This window comes from Orcinus orca, chromosome 1, assembly GCF_937001465.1.
Source record: "Orcinus orca chromosome 1, mOrcOrc1.1, whole genome shotgun sequence".
In the NCBI taxonomy this organism is placed as follows: domain Eukaryota; kingdom Metazoa; phylum Chordata; class Mammalia; order Artiodactyla; family Delphinidae; genus Orcinus; species Orcinus orca.
In genome coordinates, this window is record NC_064559.1 from 136,926,305 (window position 1) to 136,947,886 (window position 21,582).

Below are 21,582 nucleotides of genomic sequence, written 5' to 3' on the forward strand. Positions count from 1 at the left end.
AGAAAATGCAGCATTCAAAATCTGAACTTAGGAAACATGCTAGAAACTTGTGACCTCCATCAGTACAGTTTTCCTGGCTTTTCTTGCCTTCATCTACTATAGAGGCTAGAATATCTAAAAACTCAGTGACCCAGCTTGCCTTACAGCTAGAAGTTGCGTGATGGGATTATGGCCAATGAGGTGTAAAGGGAAGGAAGGCTGCTGGTGCCACATGGGCTCTTTCTGCCAAAGGGCTCTGGAAGTGCTGCTGTCATCACTAAGGGTGATAAAGCTAAAAGCCAGGAGCCTGGGTCCTTGAAGGTATCCTGGACCACCATACTAGCTACGGACTGCCTACTGTGGGACTTCTTGTGATGTGAAATAAAGAAACTCCTTCCTTGTTTAAATCACCATTGGCTGGGACTTCTATTACTCTTAGCTGCATGCATTACTAACTGACTCAAGGAAAAATTTAATTTGGCAATAAGCATGACAGTGGTCTTCATATTCCAGATTTGCGGTGGCCAGTCTCCAAGATGGCCCACAATGATCCCCGCCTCCTTCACACCCTTGTGCAGTCCCCTCCCACAGTCTGCCAGAGTCGCTGCTACAGCTCTGTGACACGGTAAAAATTACAAATTTAACAATAACTTTAAGATCATTTATATTTACTTTCTACGTATGTCACATTTTTCTTTTTACATATGACATGTTTTCTGGTCAATTATATATCCTTTTTTAAAATTGGAAAATAAAGAAAAATTTAAAAAATAATTTCTAAAATTCACTTATATAATACTATATGTCAGGCTCTCTTCTATGTTCTTCAACTTCATTAACCCACTTTTTTTCTTCAAATAACTTTTTGAGATATTATATCAACCACAACCACTTTGCATTTGGAGAAACCAGGCAGAGAGGTTAAAAATCCTGCCCAAGGCTACACACCTAGGAAGTGGCAGGGCTGGGATTTGAGTCTATAGATAGGCTGGTTCCAGCATTTGTGATCTTCTCGCCACATAAAAATCACCTGTAATCCTGCTAACCAGATAAAACCGGCCTCCTCTCTGTAGATATGCTAAAACAGTTGTACTGTGTAAGTTGCTTACTTCTTTAGCATAATAGTTCCCTGGTGGTCCTGCAGTTAAGACACCGTGCTTCCACTGCAGGGGGTGCGGGTTTGATCCCTGGTCAGGGACGTTCCTACATGCTGTGAGTTGTGGCCAAAAAAAAAAAAGAAAAAACGGTCAGTTCCTGCTGGCATTCACAGTTCCTCAAGTATCATTGCTCCTCCAATTTTTCGGCACTTATGACACTGCTGAATGCCATCTGTATTCTGCTGGTGAAGCCAACTGTCAGTCATTGTCTGCTCAGGCAGTGAGGACCAGTAGAGGGAATAGAGTGCAGAAGAGTGGTTGGAAAGATTGGAGGAGCAATAAAAGGAAGCTGTTAAGTTTACCTAAAGAATAGTAACTGCTGGCAGCCACTGCCATGCCTAAGACGGGAGAAGCAGGAAGGAAGATGCTGCTGCCCAGACCCCAGCCACAGTCACATGCCTTGAGGCTGCTGGAACCCCACTGCAGCTGATGTACAGGGAGCAGGGAGTTGTGCAGCACTGGAAATGAAGCTAAGCAGCCTTTATAACATCCTACAACGCGAGGCATTTTATTCCGCTTGTGCAAGCCATCGGGGTTACGTTTCAATCATGATTACTGATAGGCTAACTTCAAAACAATGGCATCGAGAGCCCTTCTACGCTTCCTTGGTTATGTATTTAGGAAAGAACCTTTTTCTCAATTATCCCTTGACCTGGATGGAAATGAAATGTAGTTAAAATTAAAAATGAAATGAAACAAAACATCCTGCCGATGTTACAGGATTCTAGGAACCCTCCTGTTCAAACCCTGTTGCTTGTCAGGAGCTCAGGCTTACCTGCTGCTGCTGTGTGTGGGAGCTGCCTCCAGAAGAAGGGAAATCCTCCACATTTCCACTCTGCCAGGGAATATGGAAAAGACTGGCATATACAGACTTCTGGCTTCCTGCAGTGGCAGAGTTTTTCCGGAGGGGGGTGGGAAGCATAGAAATGTGGAAATGTAACCACAAGCGAATGGCCAACAAGCAGACCAGTCTTTAAAACATATATCTTCCCTTAACACGTTTTTCACATGTGAATATTTTCACGTTGTTAAATAGTCTTCCACAATTAATGGCTGCATCATATTCTTGGTTAATTATTAATATTCTGGTTGTTAAGTTTATTTGCTGTGTTTCCTAGTGTTAATTTTCCCCATTTTCTTTGAAATTTTAGTTGAATGTTTATCTTATGTGGGTGTTTCATCCTCCTCCTCTCCAAGCTTCCATGTTTATCAGTTTTTTGGTTGCCTGCACCCTTTCTTCCCCCACCATCTGTAGCCCAGGATATGGTCTTAGTTGTAGCTTGAGCTCCTGTCCCTCGCTCCGTGACTGGAGATAATCAGAGATCTAGTCATTGAGCTGGAAAAGGATAAGACTGTCCTTGCCTCCAGCTTTAGGAAGGGGACCACGCTCTGTCACCCCACGCAAGTCCAACCGCTGGGCTGCCTGAGGCTTCGGCTCCTGCATATTGCTGCAGGTTCTCTCTTATCCTGCTTTTGAATGTGACTATGATTTTTCTTTACATAAAAAATCTATCATTGCTATGTTTACAGTAGAGGGAGGAATGTAAAGCACAAATGCATAGTGTCATAGCAATGATAAATCTGTCTTAATACATTTAGTTGACTTGCTTGGGTTTTCTAGGTAAATAATCATATGACTCAAGAATAACAAGAACTGGAGCCACCATTTAATCAGTACTTACTGCATGGCAGGTACACCCTGCCGGGCACTTTGTCTACATGTCAGGACTTGGAAGTGGGCAAAGAGAATTACTGGTGTCTTTCAGTGGAGTGCTAGGCATTGGCCAGGCGACCCTCAGGGCATTATCTGATTCCAGGAATATGTACCTTCAATTGACTAGATTATTTTACAGTTCCATAGGGGTAGCTGTTAAATTGTGAAAAACAAATAGCAATGCAAATAATTCCTGTTCATAACAAGGCAAATGCAGTTTGACTGGTAAACTATAAAGCTTTGTTAAGTCAGATTCTCACTTGAACAGGTCTTACCATCTTATTGGTTCCCTGAGTAACTGAAGAGTTGAATAAAATCTTTGATACATGTCCATTTTATATTTATATGAGTCATGATTTTACTCTTTTGAAAATTATGCTTTGCATACATAGTATCTTCTAATAGGCACAACCTGAGAGATGGGTATTATTCACATTTAATAGGTGAGAAAACTGAGACTCAGATCAAATGGCTTACCTGCTTAATGTCAAATTAACTAGTAAGTGGCCGAACTGGGATTTAAGTACCAAATTTTGCTGTCTTCAAGATCTATGCTCTTATATATTATTGCCTACCTTGGAAAAACTCCATCTGATCACAAATAAAATGATTTTTTTCAAAAATATATTAACATCAACAAAACAGTAATATCTAAGTGTTTGCTCTATGCCATGCATCAAACTACATGTTTATGTGAATTAACTAATTTAATCAACAGATGAGAAAACTGAGCCTATAGAGGTTCAATAACTTGTTCATGGTTTTCCATGCTATTTCTGTTTTTTTCCCTTCTTTGTTCTAATGCAGCAGTACCCAGCATTAGCTGCACATTAGAATTATCTAGAGAGGTCTTAAAAAATCAGTTTATCAGAATTTCTTAAGAGGTTCTTAGGTGACTCTAATATGTAGAATCACTTTATAAATGAGCCCATTTAGCATCTTGCTTCCCTATCTAGCTGATACTTAAGAGAATTAGACAAACCTTTTTATTTTTCCTGAGACAGCTTAGAATGGGAATAATGGGGCTGAGATCTGTGCTGTCCTGAAGTCTGAGTGTCTAGAAGTGTCCAGGGTTTAAATAAAAGCATTTGAAGAATCGAACTCAGCTGAAGGTCAAATCATAATAGGACCTTAGCATATTGAGAAACCATCTCAGTAGTAAGTAATGACTGTTACATTGACTCGCTAAATCAATAAAATCTGCCTTGTACTGCCAAACAGTAACACTTATAAAAGTCAATATTTGCTAAGGAAATGTTCTCTTTCTGTGATTTAGAATATTTGGATGGCCTAGTAATATTTTTTTAATAAACTTCCTTCCTCATCTCCTTGCCCACAGAGGCAGACAAGGCGGCTTAAAAGCCATTCACAATCTTTCGTTCTTGCTTTTTTCTACACGGTGGCTTGAAAGCTAGAATATTCACCTTTCCAACGATCTTTCCACTAGAGCTGACTGTATGACCCAATTCTAGCCAGTAAGATGTAAGTCGTTGGATGAAACTTGGAAACAGCATTTTTAAAGGAATAAACTAAGCTTCCTTGGTTCCGGAGGCAGATGAATTATGAGGTGGTACAGCAGCCATCTCATGACCATGTGGGGAAAAGCCACCTGCCAAGAATGGTGGGGCAGGAGGAGGACCGCCCCCGGGTTCTTTTTTTTTTTTTTTTTCCGGTACGCGGGCCTCTCACCGCTGTGGCCTCTCCCGTTGCAGAGCACAGGCTCCGGACACGCAGGCTCAGCGGCCATGGCTCACGGGCCCAGCTGCTCCGCGGCATGTGGGATCTTCCCGGACCGGGGCACGAACCCGTGTCCCCTGCATCAGCAGGCAGACTGTCAACCACTGCACCACCAGGGAAGCCCCTGTCCCCTGGGTTCTTGATGGAATCAGGGAGTTCATGTACCAGCTCTCCACAGCCTTACATGAGACATTTTATTACATAAAAATTAGCCCCTTCATTATTCAACTACTTTTAGTTGTTTTTTGTTGTTATTGCTTGCTGCTGAAGAAGAAAAAAAAATAGGGGTCGGGGGGAAGGATGCTTACAAATCATTTGACTTTTTCTTCAGTTTTACTGAGATATACTTGACAAATAAAATTGTAAGGTATTTAAAGTGTGCATCATGAGGATTTAAAATGTATATACATTGTGAAAAGATTCCTCCCATCTATTCTAGTTAATTCCTCCCATCCATCACCTCACATATTTATCTTTTTTTTTTTTTTTTTTTTTTGGTAAGAACATTTAAGTTCTACTCTCTTAGCAAATTTCAATTATACATTGCAGTGTTATCAACTATAATCACGGTGTTATACATTAGAGCCTCAGACCTTATTCATCTTACAGCTGAAAGTTTGAGAAAGTTTTCTTATATAATTGTTACAAGTCTACAATTTCAGCCTTTTCATAAGAGGAGAGATTTTACTTCTCAAAAGTGAGTAAACTGTATATAAAACACGTTTTGATCGATGTAAGTAACTCATCCTTTTCTATATGGATTGTCATTATCTTGATTGTTGATGGAGAGGAACACAACCATTACAGTTTTCTCAAAGGAGATGGGTAAGCTGTGGTCAGGTGTTTTTGAATGAACATGTCATTTCATCATACGAGCTTTATTGAACATGTTCACTGATGTCTTGCACCCATGGAATTTTATATCTGTCAGAATCCATGATCCCATTCAGTCTGCGTGAAATATAGGTTGACAGGATCAGTGATGCCAGAGGAGACTCTTCAGAGGATTGCACTCCACCCTCTACAGAAATGTTTCCTTGATAAAGGAGCTATGAAATTCCTTTGGCGTCATCTCGTGGGGTGAGGTTTGCATATATAGTGAGCCATTTGTTATAAAGGTCCTTGATAGATCAATTCTCATGTATTATTTTTAATTCTTGAGCATATATTACTGCCATTTTAAGAGTTTAGGTATTACTAGGTCTCCGGAAAACAAGCACAAAGCATTACGTTGTACTGAACACCTCTTGGTCAGCAGGGAAGGGACGGGGAGCAGTGAGCCCATAAAGAGCTTGACTTGGGGGTGGGCAGGCAGGCCCAGGATGAGGGCCAAGAGAAGTAAGAGTCTCAGCCTTGACTGCAGTAAAGTTTGGACATGAGTGTTCAATAGGTGGGTTGGATACAGTGTTTGGGGAACCAACTTCACAGAGAGAACTGAAGAATGAGATAAGAACTCTCCAGCTTTCTTCCATTCCACCCATAAGCTCATGTGTGTCCAACTCATCCTTCCTTGCAGCACTTCCACCACACTGGAATCACTCTGCCTCACCCTGTCTGAACCTAATCCCCCCTCTGGGCCCTGAATCCCAGCCCTTTGGTGCATGCTCAGACCTTGCTCAGGACGTCACCCCTCCTCTCTCCTCTGTCTTCACTTCATTCTCTACAGCATTTAAATGTATTTAAAGTTGGTCAATCCCACGCCTTGCCTCTCATCACCATCCTCTCTCCCCTTTCTAAAGCTAGTTTCCTTTATTCAGTTTTGAATATTTGCCTCCACTTGTGTACCTCCCATTCTCTCCTCAACCAGCTAAGCCTGCCTTCTGCTACCACGGCTCGACTGCAACTGCTCAAGCCACTCTGGCCGCTCCAGCTGTCTCCTCATGAGGCTTGCCAGCTCATGTTCCAGCCCCTGCTTCCCCTCAGGTTCATCTCCTGTGCTCTCCCCACTCGCTCCGGCTCATCCAGCCCCACCAACTTCCTTTTTATAATTCAAACCCCACAAACCCTTGTCCATTTCCAGGCTTGGGTACTTGTTCTTCCCATAGCCCCAGATTCTCTCCCCCAGCTCTCACATGAGTGGTTCATTCTCATCCCTCAGGTCTTGGCTCAGATATCCACTCTCAGAGAGACCTTTCCTGAACAACACATGGTGTGTGACCTTGGGAACATCACTTAACCTCTCTGTGGTTCAGTTTCTCGTCTATAAGTGAGGAAATAATTGTACCTCTCCCCTACGGCTGTTATAAGGATTAAATGAAATTATACACATAGTCTTTAGAACAAGCCTTGACCTATAGCAGTAATTTAGGATTAATTATAGATAGCTGCTTACTATCATGGGCAACATTTTTGTCATCTCCCTATTTTCTTCCTTTGTCGCAATTATGAGCTGTGATTGCTGTGTGTGGCATGGTAGGAGGCAAGGTCCAGAAAGACAAGGGACTCATCTGCCTTGTTGGTGTTTTTACCCCTTACGTCTTGCTTGAGACTACAGCACGGTAGGGCACAATACGTTAGGCACTTCAACAGCTCTTTTACCTCGTGCTACATTTGTCATTGCTGACCATGCTTTTCTTTCTGAAACTCTCTCTCTTTTCTTTCACTTCTTTGTCTTTCTCTGCTCATACCTTTAAAATGCTAGGACACGTCTGAGAGGGTCCAGGACAGAACAGGAGTATGGGAATGGGTGGATGAGATTTGGGTGACGTGCCACTGCCCCACACAGTGAGCTGGATTCACAGGAGCTCTGGTAAGAGGAGGGAAGGATGGGTGGAGCTGCTGATTATAACTGAAGAGGGAAACCTCAGACTGAGCCTACATGGGGTGAAGTTGGGAGCAAAGGGCTTGGGCTTCCTCTTAAAATTCTAGATTAATTCATCATGTATCAAGCACCCCATGTGCCCAACTGAGTTAGGTGTCAGATTAAAAAATATATACATCAAATATATAGATGTGTAAATAAGCACTAGCAGTTTATTATGGGAAGTGCTATGCAGAGGTGTGCACAAGGTACAAACTGGCAGTGGCGGGGTGATCAGTTGTCTGGGGGTGCTGGGAGATTCAAAGAAGAGTAAAAATATGAAATAGGCCTTACATTTATCAGATAAAGCAGGGAAAGAAATCCCAAGTTGAGGTAATAGCACATGCAAAAGTATAGGAAGATTTCTCATCAATATTCAGTATGGTGGTTAGAGCTGACATGAAGACCGGCCTTCCACTGTTCACCTCCCCAGCCAACCAGAAATATGTAGCATCCCTGTGATTGTTATAAAGTTGAAGCAACTTTTTGAGGAGAAAATTTTATATGGATTTTAGACTATATTTTGGAGTAAATCTCTAATCTATGGCTTGCTATGGTAGATGGCTACTAGGCAATCTTAAGGCTTCTGAATATTAAATTCCAACTCATAACAGTTCCAGTTTTAGAAGAGAGAAAGGTTAGAGGGGTGAGTGGGAGGGTGGATGGGTAAATTGACTGGATTGGAGCATGGACAGGTGGGAGGATAGGAGATGGATGCCAAGGTATCCAAGAGAGAATCGGAGTGGTGTTGCTTTATTTAAAGTTTTGGTTGGGTAATGTGACCTGGGAAAGCCATCCACATGTTTCTATACAAAATTTTGATTTTATTATAATAATAACAGTAGTTTTACTGAATATATACTATGCGTTATATACTGAATATATACTATGATATTATTCCAGGTTCTTTTTATATATTATCTTTACCCTGGAAGGAAAGTAAGAGGAACCTGAGACTTGGAGAAGTTAATTTACTTACTCAAGGTAATAAAGCAAGTAGATCTACTTAAATCTAAAGTAGATTTTTTTCATGTTTTCTTACCATATCAGGGGGACAATTTGTACTTCTTTCTTAGCAAAGACACAATTTACTTAGATTCCCCACTTTCATATCTAATCACTGCTCTGCTTCAACAATCCTCTCCAACTCTTGTGATATAAAAGGGCAGTGAAGAATGGCACAGCTATTCTAATAATGCTTCTCCCTTAGTATAACTGGTTTTTCTTCTAGCACAGAATGAACTTCTCCAATATGAAGTGCTTTCTTTTGTGCCTGAACAGTGGCCACTGCAGTCAGTTTATTCCTGGAATCTTCCTATTTCATGCCTTTCCAGAATACTACTACTGTACCCATTGTGGTTTCTGTTGTTTGCAACTGAACTCTCCTGGTTGGGCTAAGGGAATTATTGCCAGTTATTTGATGGTTTGTAAAATTATTGAAGGGCTATAGGAGGAAGCTCTAGGCTGAGTTTCTAGGAACAACTCCCAATTTCCAAAATCACACAGCTTCTGCGTGGTCAGGAACTTCACAAGCTCTTGAAATTTGCAGGAAACTGATGACAGGAGAACCTTAATGCCTTTGCCCAAATCTGCAGGCACAAAATGAAAGCCTCCCACCTTTTCTCTCCGCTCCGGACCAGCTTCATGAACACAGAACCTGTGCAGCCAGTCGAGGTCCCACCCTTAGAAGGGCGCCACTTTTGTAGTTTAACACTCCGAGGTTGCCATCCTAAAATTCTTGATTTAAAATTTGTGTTCTGAGGAGAAGTCCTTTGGGACAGTGGATTATTCACGGGGAGCTTCGAGCCTCAGCTCCCTCCTCCTGCCACTTCCCTGTGACAGGTTCTCGGCCAGCCTGTCCCCTACGACCTAGCACCCCAGGGCTCTCCTTCCCTGCCACTGCCCAGTGACCATCGCCTCTCCGGCCCTGGGGTTGACCCGGCCCTGTGTGCGAGGAGGATTGGGATTGGTTCGCGTCAGGCGCATGCGCTCCTCGATCGCCGACAGGGCAACGCCGCACGGTCCGCGCTCCTGGCGGGTAGCAGCGCGCGTTCTTAGTTGCAGGGAGAGGTTCTTACTTGCCTCTATCCAGGTGCCTAGTGCATCTGGGCGTGGAGGTGGCAGTACTTTCAGAGTCATCCATCCTCCGTGGGTTGGGGTGCCAGCCCTTGGGAAAGAGAGATGTCTGACGGGACTTCTGGAAGCTTCGGTCGGTCCGGCAGTCGGTGGGAGAGGAAACCCAGCAGCCAGTGGGTCGCAAGTGCGCGCCCAATCGTGGGCAGGGACCCTGGGCCCGGTGAGTGTCTGCACGCGTATCTGAGTGTCCTTGCTTTCTGAGATCACACCACAAAATAGCAAACAAAAAGAGGGGCTTAAGAAAAAAAGAAAGAAAAAAGAAACCACCTTGATAAATGGTGGAAAAGACCACAAAAGGAGGGTAGAAGTTCCACCCCCTGCTTTCTGTACAGGGGCCTCGTGCTTTCATTTTATACTGGGCCCCACGAATTCTGTAGCTAGCCCGGTCTCCACTTAATTTAGTTTTAATCCAGGTCTTTGATAAGTGCACCTGATTAGTGGAATCCAAATCACATCCTAAACTCATTTACACGGAGTCTGGAAAGTGTAGTTTTTAGCTTTCTAACCTGAGTAGGACATGAAAGTACTGCAGTACAGGAAGGAGGTTGGAATTCGTATTAAGACATGCTGCTCTATGTGCCACAATCACCTGCATCGTGAGTCTGGCAAGAGTGGAACCTGGTCTGTACACTAGGCTCCGTGGGGCAGGGGCTGGATTTGGTTCATTCACTCCTCTGTCCCCAGTTCAGAATACAGGGCCTGTCGCATGGTATGATCCCAGTATTTGTAGAACTGAATTGCTAATCACCATTTTTTGTATATTCTAGTTATTAACCTATACATCTAATGGTATATTCTTTCTTGCCATAGTTCATATTAACTGGAGATCTTCATTGCTAGTGACAAATTCATATTCAAATGCAGTAGGTTAGTAAAAAAAAAAATAGGCATATGGATTATACTTACTGATTTATTTTCATGTACTGGGCATAGCTAATATGAACATGGTACCATATGTCTACTGTGCTTAGTGAATTAAATCACTTATTATGCCATTATGAAAACATTAATAATGTTTACCCAGCAACAGAAACCACCAATATGAAATTACATTCTTTCTAGTCTTCACCTTTCGAATTTCACAAACTGGAATTAATTTCAAAGGGAATGTGTCTGGCTGAAGTGTATTAAGAGTGGGCAAATCACAGAATATTCTATGGAAAAATTAGTTTGATTTAAAACAGGAATGCCCTGCACAGAATCAAAACGTTTCATATACTTCTCACCATCTGCAAAATGGAAAGTAAAAATATTTCCACAAAAGGTTTTAATTAAAAAGACTTTTGGCATGTGTGTGTATAAAAATGTCTCAATTACAAAGATTAAAGTTAAAGTTTATACCTGAGATTTAATTAGCAGTCTAAATTGTGTAGCTATGGATTGATGACAGTGAGGACAGTTGAGAATATGTTAGATGATCAGATCATCCAAAGCAATTCAGGAAGCAAAGCTACACCTTTCAGAACTTACCTGGCTATCCAGGAAGTGGTGTGGGGTGGAGGGCTTATTCCAAAACTTTGTTAAATAAAATAGGGTAAAAGAGGTCTTTGGGATCTCCATCCTTAAATGTTCTTTTCAGGGGCTGCATGCTGGAAATCTGGCCTGACAGTCTGACAGGTTCTGAATTAGATCTAGTTAAAACTCAGAGCATATGAGTTACTTACTGGGAATCAATAAGGTAACTGTGTGAGTAACTGCTTGTGATTGCCTATAGGCACAGTCTGGCCTTTGAGCCAAAGAAGGGAATAATGGAATTCTGGTTCATTCAAGAAAGGTGGAGCAGAGAATGTTGATTTTTATAATCCAGGTAATCTTGTCTTTCACATCAATCTGACTGCAGGATTTATCCTAATCCATTGTGTCTCTAAATGAAATAGTTACACTGACAAAGTGTTACTGTGATAACACTATAAATTATGGCAACAATAAAAGTTATCCACCCAGATAATCCAGGGTAATCTCCCCCATCTCAAAATCCTTAATTATATTCACAGAGTCTGTTTTGGCCATGTAAGGCACTATTCATAGATTCCAGGGATTAGGACATGCTATTTTTGGGGGGAAGGGATATCATTCAGCCTAACATGCAAGTTGTCTGAAAATTTGCTAAAACTCAAATCTATTTACTTCCTACTATCTCTAAACAGAACATCAAAGGATGGAGATTCCAAAGACCTACTTTCGTTATGACTAGCAATCATAAACCTAGGTTTCTTTTATTTTAAAAGAGGGCTGTTTGGGGGAACATCTGACAACATAATTTCTGTTTTAACTGTCCAGACTAATAGATATAATCTTCAAAAATCCTGAGGGTCAGATTTGAATTAAATTTTATTGTGGTCATTTTGTATGTTATTGAACTTCCTAAATTATTATGTGCTTCTGCATGTTTTTGATCAGTGCCATGTGGAAGCTGTAAGACCTTGAATCTGGAATGATTCAATATTATTTAATTTTTATCACCTTAGGACTGATAGGTTACACCTTGAACTAGATTATGGCTAAATTAATACATTTTTTTCAATGAATTTACACCTAACATACCATTTAGCATATCTGGACTCTGAGCATAGTTATTGAATTATTATTGTTGTAGTTTGAAAGAAGTGGCAAGTGCCCTGTTTCGGGACCCAAACTTTAAATACAAGGGCTATCTCATCTCTTTTCCTTCTTGTGACATTCTGAATACTATGTACCTCACTAAACAATTTTGTTTGTCCTTTTTTTGTTAAATATTTTGGTGAATTAGAAAATGTAGCCTTCAGAAGCCCCTCATAATCTCTCTTGCACTGGAACTATTTTCTGCTGTTGTTTTCACTGTTAGTTATAACACCCGTGACTGTACTTGGGACTTGTAGTTCTAGTTCTTTTAGTTGCAAAGTGCCTGTGATATGCTTAGCACTTCTACTGAGCACAGAATCGATGCCAACCACAATGCCAAGGGGAAGGTGAATATAAAGAGGTCTAAGACTTGTTCTGCTTTCTCCAGACTGATTTCTGCACTGAGACCTGGACTTACTTTACCTTAATTTCCAGCATCTTTTTTACTTTCCAGCACAGAGTCAGCTCACAGTAAATGTCTGTGTTCTATTTTGTTTAAAAAAATTTTTAATTGAGATATAGTTAACATTATATTAGTTTCAAGTATACAACATAATGATTTGATATATGTATGTATTGCAAAATGATCACCATAATAAGTATAGTTAGCATCAGTCACTATACATAGCTACAAAAAATTTTTTTCTTGTGATGAAAACTTTTATCTACTCCCTTAGCAACTTTCAGACATGCAACACAATATTATTAACTATAGTCACCATGCTGTACATTATATCCCCAGGACTTACTTGTTTTATAACTAGGAGTTTATACTTTTTGACCTCCTTCACCCAATTTACCACACCTCCCGTAGATGTCTGTTTAATGAAAAAAAATTGTTTAATAAGTAGTTGTTGAATGAATAAACAGTTTAGAGATTGAGCTACTTCTGAAATCAAATAACTGGGGTAAAATGCTTCTGTCTTCAGATCACTTCTAAGGGGTGTGATGGAGGTCTGAACAGGGTGTAACAGGACCCACCACTTCAACCAAGGAGAGTCAGAGAAGACTTTGTAGAAGAGCAGTCACATGAGTGAGGTCTGGGAGAAAATGAGTCCAATTTGTGGAATAACCACTTCTTTGAATTTACTTGTTTCGTTTCGCTACTTAGAAACTAGATGGGCTAGTTTTCACTTTGTCTCCATAATAGCACTCGAAGGAATGTTGGGTTTGTGTCTGCCCCAGCTCCTGCTGCTGGCACTGGAAGGAGCAGGGAGGGAATGACTACTTGGGAAGAGACAGGGAGCAGAGTCAGCGTGTAGCACGGCTCTCCCAGGGAGAAAGGAGACTACAGAGATGAGGAGAAACGGGGCGAAATGTATGGGGAAACAAAGGAGGAACCTGTGGGCTGCTTCTTATTTAAGAATGTGTTTATAAAAAGTCATTGTATTTGAGAATCTGTTCTTTGTGAATATATGGTCCATGCATATATCCTTTGTATTTTGACCACATCTTGCCTCTCTCTGGGAGGCAATGAATACTGACCCTCCTCTTCATCTTGCCCCTAGTAGAAGTCCCCTTTCTCTGTCCCAGCTCTTTCCAGCTGCAGCAGCAGGAATCTGGGTAGAGACAAATTAAACATTCCTTAAAATGCTGTTATGAAAACTGGTGAACTAAAAGTTTACATAAATTTTTAAAAGCTATTAAAACTATCCCATCCAATGTGAATTGTTGTAAACTTTATAAATAGTTCAAAGGAACAAGAATATTCGGCAAATCGGCCTTGTGGAAGGTTGGCTTTTTGCGGTTGACTTTTGGCAAATTGACCTAGAAACAGTTTTGAAGAATTAACACACATTCCCCTAGCAAAAATGGGAAAGGGCATTCCAAGTACAGAGGCAAGATCAGAAGAAATAAGTTTGGCAGGAACAGGTATGTTCATTTATTCACCAAATATTTTGGAGCACAAAACCTGCCCTTGTGAAGTGAACAGTCGCACCCTCATGAAGCTTATGTTGTCTCTTTTACATAAATGTCTGCCAAATTATTGGTTTTAACTCCTTCCTTCCCTCTCTCCCCACCCCCTCCAGAGAGAAACATTTTAGATATTGGATATAAGTTGTGATAGTTAGGGGAACAGTAGAGATAGAACGTAGAATGAATGTAATTGAAGTGAAACAAACTAAGCTTTTGTCTGAAGAAGCTAGACGAGATCCCAGAAACTGAACAAAATTGCAATAGAAGGATAAAAAGCATAAATTGAATAAGAAAGCAGTAAAGCAAAAAAAAATTAATAAGTAATATCAAGAGCCAGTTTTTTATAAAAGTCCATTAAAATGATGTGTTTGGCAAGTTCTGACCAAGAAAAAAAAGTTAAAAAACACAAATGCAAATAAATGTTTTGAATGATGAAGGATATATAACCATAGATAGAGATTAAAAATGTAATGAAAATGACGATGTACAACTTTGTCATTAAAAAAAAAAAATCAGAATGGATTGTTTAAGCTAACCAACATTTCAGCACTCTAACCCAAATTTAAAGCATCTTCTTAATTTAAAATTTTTTCTCTTTACTCATTTTCAGTTATTGGTGAAGGAGTAACAGATAAGTTTCTGTAATACTTTCGAGCCAACAAAATCCAGTGGCCATAACAAATTGGTCAGAGTAGGCACAACAGGAGAGGAAGCAGTTATTGTCTAGTTCTAATTCAATCATTTCCCTTTATTGTTAGCATTGTTTGCTACAGATGGAAAAGGAATCCTGCATTGGTTAGAATCAAAAGACACAGTTCCAAAATGACATAATGTAAGAAAAATAAGTGAATTAGAATAGCTAACCTTTGACTAAAAAGGTTTGATTAATGACATGATTTTTTTAAAAAATGCATTATCTTGAAGCTATAAAACAATGGTCAAAAAGGAGAGTGGGAACATCTACTTCTGAGTAAGATGGAGTAATAGGGACTATATTCTCCTTCTTACCAGAAACAACCAACCCCCTCCAAAGAAAGAAAATATAGGGAACAGTGGTTTTTAAGACACTGGGCATCAGGCAGCAAAGGATAGTGATCCCTGAGAGACGGGAAACAAGAACAAGATGAGCCCTGTAATTACCCTGCTTACCATTTGAGAGAGTTTTCAGGCCGCAGTACTGGGAGGGGGAGCTCAGGAGAGTACAATGGACTCTGTGAGTTGAGGAGATAAAGCTGAAAGTCCAGGGGACTGAAGTGGCTAGTGTTCACAGGGCAGAGTACTGGACAGGAGAGAGCTGCACAGAGAGAACTGAAGAGATCTGTAAAGGGTCCCCTCAAGTATTCAGGTGAGTAAAGATTAGCCGTTGCCCGTGAGCAGACCAGCTGGGGCTGGAGAAAGAAACATCTAAACGTATTAGAGGTAGCAGTGCCTGGTGTTCACACAGGGCAAAAAATAGTTACCCCTCCCACCAGCCAGACTAGAAAACCCCAGGATTCACAGCACACTGGGTCCAGTACACAGAAAGATCTTGCCTCAGTGGTGGGGAATAAGCTCTAGAGTAATCATTGCTCTGGGCCAGTCTAGCAAGATGTAAAAAGGATAAAACTATTTCCAGGTAATTTAACTGCATCCCAGAACAAAGCTCTAGAATATTTAAAGGAACACAAAAATATACACTACGCAACAAGATAAAATTTACAATATCTGCTAGTTAATAAAAACTTACCATGCAAAGAAGCAGGAAAATATGAACCGTAGTGGGAAAACAAATCAATTAATTGAAACTGACTCTAAAGGTTTAATGCAGTCTCAGTCCTAATCCCAGCAGGCTCTTTTGTAGAAATTGATAAACCAATTCTAAAATTCGTATTGAAATTTAAAAGACCTAGAATAGCCAAAACAACTTAGAAAAAGAACAAAGTTGGAGGACCAACATTACTTGATTTAAAGGTTAATATAATGTTGTAGTAATCAAGACAGTGTAGCACTAGTGTAAAGATAGAGAAATAGATCAGTGGAACAAAATAGAGTCCAGAAGCAGACCCACAATTTTATGGACAACTGATTTGCAGTTTTTTGAACAAATAGTGAGGGGGAAAAAAAGAACCTCAATCCATATTTTACACCATTTGCAAAAATTCACTCAGAATGGATCATAGACCTAAATGAAAAACCTAAAGCTATAGAACTTCTAGAAGAAAACATAAGAGAGAAGATTTTTGCTGCCTTGGATTAAGCAAAGATTTCTTAGGTACATCACTGAAAGCAAGATCTATAAAAGAAAAAAATATATATACATAGATATATTTGATTCCTTCTCACTGTGTCCTCATGTGGTTTTTTTCTCTGTGCATGCCCATCCCTGTGTGTCTCTGTGGACAGCAGCCAGACTGGATTAGGACCCACCCTAATGGCCTCATTTTAATTTAATCACCTCTTAAAAGTCTTTCTCCAAATATAATGTCCTATTCTGAGGTAATGGGGCTTAGGACTTCAACTTATGAATTTTAGGGGAATACAATTCAGCCCATAACACCGTACAAACACTTGTATATAAAAGTGTAGCAGCTTTATTAGTAACAGCTTAAGAACTAAAAACAACCCAGATGTCTATAAGCAGATGAATACACTGTGGTATAGCTATATTATATACTACTACTCAGCAGTAAAAAGAAATGAATTGCTGATGTATGCTACAGCATGGATGAATCTCACAATAATTATGCTGAGTGAAAAAAATGACCAAAAAAAGAATACATGTTGTATGATTACATTTATTTAAAATTCTAGAAAATGCAAACTAATCTATAGTGGCATTAGGAGATCAGTGGTTTCCTGAGGATCTGTGTTTTAGGATTACAAGGGAATGGAGGAAACTTTTGGGGGTGATAGACATGTTCATTATCTTGATTGTGATGATGGTTTCATGGGTGTGTACATATATCAAAACTTACAAAGGTGTACACTTTAAACATATGTAGTTTATTGTATGTCAATTATACCTCAACAAAACTGTTTAAAAAAGAATATTGTAACTAACAGCATAGTATAACCACTTTCTTTTGGAGGTCAGATTTCTACAGTTCTCAAGTCTCTGGTGCATAGATTGTGCACCCAGAAAGTTTTTGAAAAACATGCTGGAATGGCTTTGACAAGCCAGCACTCTAGCTTACCAGAGTAAGTAAATTCCTTCCTTCCTAGATGAACTTAGAAACCCTCATTCAGAGCCTGCTTGATTTTACTTAACACACTTCAATTAAGCTTGATAAGCTATAAAAAAATATTTGAAAAGAGGAGGTGGCATCCACATATTTGATGGAGTATTGGTGAAAAGTGATTGCCAGTACAATAGGAAGAGAAAAGAACTTTGAAAAGTACTTAGAATTTCACTCTGCAAACACTGACTGGTGATGAGTATTCATTGAGATAACTGAAGACAGTATCTTTTGTTAATAAGACAGGTAAGAATATAGTAGACTGTAGAAAAATTTCTTACAAAAATGAGATGAAAAATGTTTTAAATACACAAGAGGTAATATTCAGTTATGTGAAAAATCTGTGAAAGTAGATACCTTGCTGACTCGCAACAAAGTGCCTTTGAGGAAAGTCATAAAAATTACAGAAAACACTGGACTTAAACTAAGTCAAACATTAGAAAGAGCAAAAGAATATCCCACCATTAAAAGTAAAATAGACAGGTCCACTCCAGTCTTTTTCCTTTACAAACATTCATGTTTCTTTGTTTTCCTGAAGTGCTCAGGGTGTTTAAATTGACAGAGAGGAAAGAACAAGTCTTAATGTTTATGGCTCCAAGATCTGGTTTCCAGTCAATTCACATATAGCTCAGAATGTTAATAATTGAAAGTTGATCTATTTTGACTCTTTGCCAACTTTATGACTTAAACATATTCTTTGACCATAAATCTTGTCCTTTCAGGGACAGTTCTGGAATTAGGCTCAGAATTGTGACAGGATGACTCTTCCTTACTGAAAATTACGTTCCACTGTTTAAAGCATTTTATTATGCTAAACCTGTAATGAAAAATTTTGAAAGATCATGTTTCTAGGAATCCCTAAAGAAGAAATGGACCGTTCAGTGATAACACTGAGAGCAACGGAAAGCACACTGCAGCAGACGGAAACAAAAGCTTCTTTACAAGACACTTTGATTCCAGAAAGGAAAGAGAGCTAAGAAGATCAGTACGTTACAGTCAAAGCCCACCCTGGCATGGCCTAGAGAGGACAGGACTCAGTTGAGCTCTATGGGCAGCTCCCATGCTCATCTCTCACAGTCCAACAAGTCAGCATAGAATCCAACGAAATGGGTGATATGTTGGGGTGCTCTGTATAGCGCTCAGGCAATAATGGGATTTCCTCTGGAATAAGCCTGGAGTGAGTTGGGCGTTTCTTCTGTCTGCATTGCTCTTGACAGTGTATAATCCAAGATAGTTTCCTTGGCATTCCAAAAAGCTACCTAATAGACTGCAATAAATCCCTTTCTTCTTAAAGTAGCTAGAGTGGATTTTGTTATTTGTAAAACATCCTGCAACTAAGAACCACGCCCGTAATTGTTGCCATTTTAAGGAATAAGCTAGCCACTGTAAGAAAAGTGACTCCAAGTACAGTGGTTTAAATGGTTTAGAAGCTTCCTTTCTCTTCGTATCACAACTCAAGATGGGTCATTGGGTTGTGCTCTACAAAGACATCAGAGGACCCAGGCTGGTGGGGCAACTCGGCTATCTGCTGCATTTGGCTTTTCTCTCTGGTGCTAAGGTGTTTGCTCCAATTGTCTTCAGCTGCACTGCTCTGTATGCACATTTCAGGCTATGGGAAGGAAAAAGAGAAAACTTGGAGGGACAACAGCTTTATTTTGAAGGACATGAAGCAGAAGTTGTTGCTAAAACCAAGTAGCTAAAACCAAGGCTCAAAGCCTCTTGAAGATTCAAGGGAAGATGGAAATTGTAATGTCCAGCTGGCGTGGTCATTAGCCTGGCCAAAACTCGCAGGGTGTGGGGAGTTCTCTTAGTAAAAGAAGAAGGGGAGACTGGATATGGGGAAAATTCCAAAACTTTATTCAAGAGCACATCATCACGCTTTTGAAACCTCAGAGATCCCCTGCAGATAGGCTCTTGCTCTAATCCTTTCTCCCAAAGCAAGGATACATGCAAGAAGCAGCACAGCAGTGGAAATGTCAGAGAACATTTTTCTCAGCCCCTCTAAATGGCAGTGTAACAGTGAAATATGTCCTTGGTTATTGTGATTCTGAATAAAGCAGAAATAAAACACCTAGGTTTTAAAACATACCAACTCCTTCACTGAATGTAATGAGTACCTGTTATATGTCCGCACTGTAAGATACAGACATAAACCAGACAACCTGGGCTGTTGCCCTTGTGATGCTTACATTCTAGGATGGAGGACGTACACTAAAAAGTTTATTATGAATTGATTATTTAATTATGATAAATGCTTCAAGGAAATAAAGGGGGGGACATAAGTGTGTATATAAATACAGGAAGTTGACCTAGGCTGCAGAGATCAGGAATGCATTTTCTTCTTAAAGTGATATTTATCTACAAAAAATTATGGACAGATTTACTAGTAAAATACATTTATCTCTGCAAGTTGGAAAATTGTCTACAGACCATCCTATTTCACTCTTTGGTTATAATTAGATTTTAAAATATGTATTAAAATTTTAAATATGCATTTTTTTATTGGAGTATAATTGCTTTACAATGTGTTAGTTTCGGCCATAGAACAAAATGACTCAGCTATATGCATACCTATATCTCCTCCCTCTTGAGCCTCCCTCCTACCACTACCCCCCCTCACCCCACCCAGGTCATCATAGAGCACCAGGCTGAGCTCCCTGTGCTTTACAGTAGCTTCTCACTAGCTATCTGTTTTACACATGGTAGTGCATATGTGTCAGTGTTTGTCCCACCCTCCCCTTTCCCCCACTGTGTCCACAAGTCCGTTCTCTAGTCTCTGTCTCTTTTCCTGCCTTGCAAATAGGTTCATCAGTACCATTTTTCTAGATTCCATATATACGTCTTAATATACAATATATGTTTTTCTCTTTCTGACTGACTTCACTCTGTATGACAGACTCTGGGTTCATCTACATGACTACAAATGACCTAATTTCATTCCTTTTATGGCTGAGTAATATTCCATTGTATGTATGTACCACATCTTCTTTATCCATTCATCTATCTATGGACATTTAGGTTGCTTCCATGTCCTGGCTATTGTAAATAGTGCTGCAGTGAACACTGGGGTACATGTATCTTTTCGAATTATGGTGTTCTCAGGGCATATGCCCAGTAGTGGGATTGCTGGGTCATATGGTAGTTCTATTTTTAGTTTTCTAAGGAACCTCCATACTGTTCTGGATAGTGGCTATATCAATTTACATTCCCACCAACCGTGCAAGAGGGTTCCCTTTTCTCCACACCCTCTCCAGCATTTATTGTTTGTAGATTTTTTGATGATGGCCATTCTGACTGGTGTGAGGTGATACCTCATTGTAGATTTTTGTTGTTTTTTTTTTGCGGTACGTGGACCTCTCACTGTTGTGGCCTCTCCCGTTGCGGAGCACAGGCTCCGGACGTGCAGGCTCAGCGGCCATGGCTCACGGGCCCAGCTGCTCCGCGGCATGTGGGATCTTCCCGGACCAGGGCACAAACCCGTGTCGCCTGCATCGGCAGGCAGACTCTCAACCACTGCGCCACCAGGGGAGCCCCTCATTGTAGTTTTGATTTGCATTTCTCTAATGATTAGTGATGTTGAGCATCTTTTCATGTGTTTGTTGGCAATCTGTATATCTTTTTTGGAGAAATGTCTATTTAGGTCTTCTGCCCATTTTTGTATTGGGTTGTTTGCTTTGTTGATATTGAGACAACCACTTCAATCACTTCAATTCTCTTTGTATAGTATCATGTCATCTGCAAACAGTGACAATTTTCCTACTTCTTTTCAGATTTGGATTCCTTTTATTTCTTTTTGTTCTCTGATTGCTGTGGCTAAAACTTCCAAACCATGTTGAATAACATTGGTGAGAGTGGGCAGCCTTGTCTTGTTACTGATCTTAGTGGAAATGGTTACAGTTTTTCACCATTGAGAACAATGTTGGCTGTGGGTTTGTCATATCTGGTCTTTATTATGTTCAGGTAAGTTCCCTCTATGCCTACTTTCTGGAGGGTTTTTATCATAAATGGGTGTTGAATTTTGTCAAAAGCTTTTTCTGCATCTATTGAGATGATCATATGGTTTTTATCCTTCAATTTGTTAATATGGTGTATCACATTGATTGATTTGTCTATACTGAAGAATCCTTGCATTGCTGGAATAAACCCCACTTGATCATGGTGTATGATCCTTTTAATGTGCTGTTGGATTCTGTTTGCTAGTATTTTGTTCAGGATTTTTGCATCTTTGTTCTTCGGTGATATTGGCCTGCAGTTTTCTTTTTTTGTGACATCTTCGTCTAGCTTTGGTATCAGGGTGATGGTAGCCTCGTAGAATGAGTTTGGGAG

General features: G+C 40.1%; 1 long non-coding RNA gene across 2 annotated transcripts in view; it reads left to right on the forward strand.

Annotated features, from left to right (window-relative positions):
* Nucleotides 1–19,916, forward strand: part of LOC125965017 (uncharacterized) — a 35,702-nt gene extending 15,786 nt beyond the window's left edge. The window contains exons 3-4 of one of the 2 annotated variants that reach the window (XR_007478455.1): nucleotides 493–7,336; nucleotides 8,291–19,916. This is a non-coding gene — a long non-coding RNA (uncharacterized LOC125965017). Of the gene's footprint in view, nucleotides 1–492 lie in introns of both variants that reach the window. The other variant, XR_007478454.1, reaches the window with a different exon arrangement.
* Nucleotides 19,917–21,582: the final 1,666 nt, after the last annotated feature.